This window comes from Globicephala melas, chromosome 9 (assembly GCF_963455315.2).
Source record: "Globicephala melas chromosome 9, mGloMel1.2, whole genome shotgun sequence".
Lineage (NCBI taxonomy): Eukaryota > Metazoa > Chordata > Mammalia > Artiodactyla > Delphinidae > Globicephala > Globicephala melas.
Window position 1 is genome coordinate 13,474,150 of NC_083322.1, and position 4,937 is coordinate 13,479,086.

Sequence of the window (4,937 nt, forward strand, 5' to 3'; positions counted from 1 at the left end):
GGCTCAGAGCCAAAGGGGCCCAGGTACCTTTTGCTGGGACTGCAACCTGCCCTGTTCCCTGCCTAGCTCTAGCCCAGCCCCTTCTGGGGTTGGAACTCTCTGCCCACAACCCAACCCATTGGCTGGCTGAACCCTTCTCTACACCATCGGATTATCTGGAACCATGACGGACCCCAGCCGGGCTCTGGACTCTTCTGGCTTCCCCACTGAGGGGCTGTCTGTCTGATTTGCCACCTGAAGACGAGCAGCTGGGAGAGAGGTGGCAGGGTGGATAAGGGTGCCAATTCGGGAGTCTGCCTGATTGGGTTTAGATCTGGCTCTGCCTCGCATTGACAGGGTTACCTTGGGCAAGTAGTTCAACCTCCCCGTCCTTTTGATCCTTCAATAGAGGGCCTTTACTACATCTTTAAAATATTAGAAATAGGGGGCTTCCCTGGTGGCGCAGTGGTTGAGAGTCCGCCTGCCGATGCAGGGGACGCGGATTTGTGCCCCGGTCTGGGAAGATCCCACATGCCGCGGAGCGGCTGGGCCCGTGAGCCATGGCCGCTGAGCCTGCGCGTCCGGAGCCTGTGCTCCGCAACGGGAGAGGCCACAACAGTGAGAGGCCCGCGTACCGCAAAAAAAAACAAACCACCAAACGTATTAAAAATAGGTCTTAAGAATGATCCGCCATCTAGTTATTTTCCATAGCCAGACAACTCGTAGATCTCCATCAGCCTGCTGAACTGTTCCTTTTTCAGAGACTTGTTCATATACCATCCAGAAGTGTCCGGGTTTCCTTCTAACCGTTGTGGCTTGCAGGATCAAAGTAACAACCTGAATTTGATACAAGTTCAATGTCTTTTCCTTTAAGAATTAACTCCTCTTTCTGGGCTTGAGACACTGAACAAGCAACGCCTGGTTCAAATACTTTCAAACGCTGCTGATATATTTCTCATACAAGAAATTCCAGATTTCAACCAGAGACCTGTCCTCTTGAATGACAACGGTGATGGGGAAGCACACAGATCTCATCTTGGAACGGAAGCCGGGGTAACACCCTCCATTACATTCTGTACGTGACAACCGACAGTGCAAACCACAGCCAGTTCCTTCCTATTTCCCCACCATTTGTCCACCCAGAGCCTCTTCTTTTTCCTTCCAAGGAGACTGAGTTTGACCCTGATGTGATTCAAATCCCTCTGCAGCCTCCTGTGGGGCCCTTCGTGACACCTGTGCATCCCTCTGAGTGATGTCTACATTTTCTGGACCGTCGACTGCCTGATTGCTTTCATTCTCACAGCAGATGCAGCAAAGAGAAACCCCGTCCCTGTGCTCTTGTTTCTACATCAGTAAAGTCGGCTGTAGTACTGACCTCATAAGTTCACTGGGAGAATTCATTGAGTTCGTGCACACATATCAATATTAAGGTCTTGGAAGGATGCCCGGCACATTGTTGGTGCTAAGTGTTGGCTCTAATTATTTTACTATATTAGAGTCTGTGACTTCTTGAATGAAGCTCTAGACCTTTCCGTGCTGCTCCCCAGAGCCAGGCCCTGTAGCTGGACCCCATCTCGAGGCCCCACATGCACTGGGCCTCTCAAGTTACGTTCCCCTCCCACTAGCCTGATAACCCATCATGCCCCCAACCTGGCCTACTCAGAGCACCAAGGAGGAGGGTGTAGAGTCCATCTTGTGACAGAATTCAGCCAGAATCCATTTGAATTTCCAGAGGCTAAACCACAGGACCCAAAGTGGACACTGGAGCCCTTGGAGACAAAGCAGAAGCTTTTGGTGACAGGCAAACCTCAGGAACTGCCACACAAAACGGAGCTTTGGTTGATTAGCTGGGGGTGCTGGACAGGAAGGGGGCAACACGGTTGGAGGAGATGCTGAGACCTGGCTTCCGGCTCAAGCCTTTACTTAGATTGCGTCTCCTGGCATGCGGTGTCCGGGGGTGCTCTTGGATAAGTAGGGGAGACAAAGTCCCTCACGCCCCAGTGGCGATGAGCAGACACTGGAGCTTTGTCGTCATTTGGGGAACGCTGGTCTGCTGAGTCAGCCTGATCACAAAAGGGTAAAGAATCAAGGAACTTTTTTTTTTTTTTTTTGGCTGTGTTGAGTCTTCGCTGCTGCGTGCGGGCTTTCTCTAGTTGCATCGAGCGGGGGCTACTCTTTGTTGCGGTGTGTGGGCTTCTCTGGCTTCTCTTGTTGCGGAGCACGGGCCCTAGGCACACAGGTTTCAGTAGTTGTGGCACGCAGGCTTCAGTAGTTGTGTCTTGTGGGCTCTAGAGCGCAGGCTCAGTAGTTGTGGCGCATGGGCTTAATTGCTCCGTGGCATGTGGGATCTTCCCAGACCAGGGATTGAACCCGTGTCCCCTGCATTGGCAGGCGGATTCTTATCCACTGCGCCACCAGGGAAGTCCAATCAAGGAACTTTTGAAGGTTAGAAACAGGCCCTGGTTTCTGTGTTACTTTTTCTTTTCTTTTTAAATTATTTTTTGTTGTGGTAAAAAAAAAAAACTCAAACACATAACATAAAATTGATCATCTTAACCAGTTTTAAGCGTGCAGTCCAGCGGTGTTGAATATATGCACATTGTTGTGCAGCCAGTCTTCAGACTTTTTGCAAAACTAAAAGTCTATACTTGTTAAACTCTGCTTCCCGCCGCCCCGCCTCCCCCCGCCCCTGGTAAGCACCATTCTGCCTTCTGTTTCTCTGAATTTGACGACCCTAGGTACCTCATGTAAGGGGATCACACAGGACTGGTTTCTGTGCTACTTTTGAAAACCTGGATTTTGGAACGTTTATGACAGCCGTCAACATACACGCCATCTTCCCACCTCTTCTTCTCAGTCTCCCTCTGTGCTCAGCCCACAGGTACTGCTGTTCTCCGCACTCAGTCCTTGGCCAGTGCATGGCCCCTCACACTTTTTCTGGGTGGGCTTCCCCAGCCTTGGCTCCAACCAGCCTCAAATAGCTGACGGCTGCTCCCCCGTCTGGAGTCTTTATCCTCCCTGGGCCCGACCTTCAGGTCTCAGCATTTTGACGAAACGTCAGGGAGATGCTTGCATAGGTGGTCCAGGAACCATATTTTAAGCACTACTGCTGCGTCATAACGACCGATTTCCTTGTCTGTCTCCCCAACTATTGTCAGCTCAACTACTGTCAGCTCTGTCCCTCCTGACAGCCCAGCCTTGCAGACATCAGATTGAGTGAATGAAGGAAGAAATCCTAAAACACAGCTCAGTAGAAAAGTGAGACCAAGAGAAAGCTCTCAAGGTGGAGACGGTACATTGAACACATGCATCTTTTCCCTAATGAAACTCCACTCAAACTACAGCAGAGGGATTTAAGCGATAATATACAAACCCAGGAGGAGGGTGAAGTGGCAGAGCTGAAAGGCGGAGTCACAGGGGGCCGGTGGGAAAGCGAGAAGCCATGGAATCCCTAGAGTGTACAGGAGCATCAGCCCCGGTCCCTCTGGAAGTGGGAGTGAAGGCGAGGGAGGGATCATGGGAGCCATCCTAGGGGCTCCCCACCATCCCGTGTGAGCTTACCAGCACTCAGGATGCAGCCCACTTACCCAGCCATCTTCCTGCCAGGGGCCCAGTCTCTTGTCCACACAAGTGCCCTAATTCTGGTGAGTGCTGAGTTTTCCAAACTACACACTCTCCCCCAGCGGGGCTCTGAACACTTTCTGAGCTGAAGACTCTTTTTGGAGCATCTCATCGTGGGAGCCTTCATCCAGAAACGGCAGTACTGCCCTTACCTTATTCAGCTAGACTTGTGCTTAAAACTCAGCGTTTCAAAACTCAACAATTTTTGTGTTAGGTATACAGATTTAGGTGATGAACTATTTTAAAGTTTAAAAAAAAAAAGATTAATGCAAAAATCAGCCAAGTGGTTACCTCTTTGGGGAAGGAATATGATGGAGGAGAACACAGCAAGGGCTCTGTAGGACATTGAATTGTGTCCCCCCAAAATATGTTCAAGTCCTCACCCCCATTGCCTGTGAATGTGACTTTATTTGGAAAGAGCATCTTTGCAGACTTAATCGAGTTAAGATGGGTCATACTGACTGGATTAGAGTGGGTCCTAATCCAATGACTGGTGTCTTTATAAGAGAAAGGAGAGGGGAGAAGGCCAGTGACCATGGAAGCAGAGATTGGAGTGCTGCAGCTACAAGCCAAGGATTGCTGGGAGCCACCAGAAGCAGGAAAAGGCACAGACTTTCCTCAGGAGCCTTCAGACACCTTGACTGCAGACTTCTAGCCCCCAGAACTGTGAGAGAATAAACTTCCCTTGTTTTAAGCCACTCAGTTTGTGATCATGTGTTACAGCAGCCATGGGAAACTAACACAAGCCCCAAAGCTTTACTAATGTTATATTTCTTAACCTGGGTTATGAGTACTAGGGGATTGGCTTTAGTATTGTTTTTAAACTATACATATGTGATTTCACATTAACAACATTACAAATAAATAACAGCAGAAAAGGAACACCCAGCGAGGGTCCGGGCCTTGAAGATGTGTTCAGATCGGGCCCATTTGGCTGTGGGTTTGCTGTGCATGCCAAGATCGGGGCAGGTCTGTGGGATGCGTGCTGGAGGGGGCTCTCTGGGGCTGAGCTTGAACATCGTAGATCATGGGATACAGCAGATGGCAGAGGGGTGGTGGAAGCTTCTTGTCTTACATGTGAGCACCGTCCCAGGAGGTGCCGTGTCAACAGGAAGATGAGATGCCCCTCCTTCCCGGGTGCAGCAGGCTGTCTGCCTTACGGGAGGGCCGCGGACTGGATAGCTGAAGTGGGAAGGGTCCCTCCAGAGGCTCTATGGGGGTCTGCTGACCTGCAGCATCTGTCTGGGAGGCAGCCCGAGGTCTTCCTTCTTCTCCCTGATGGGGGACGCTTGGCGCATAGCATCCTCCTCAGTGGGAGCCCTGTCCGCCGCAAAGTG

At 50.7% G+C, this 4,937-nt stretch overlaps 1 pseudogene; it reads right to left on the bottom strand.

Moving 5' to 3' along the window:
• Window positions 1-642: 642 nt before the first annotated feature.
• On the bottom strand, window positions 643-4,432 carry LOC132597864 (large ribosomal subunit protein uL6 pseudogene; annotated as a pseudogene).
• Between the last annotated feature and the right edge of the window lie 505 nt (window positions 4,433-4,937).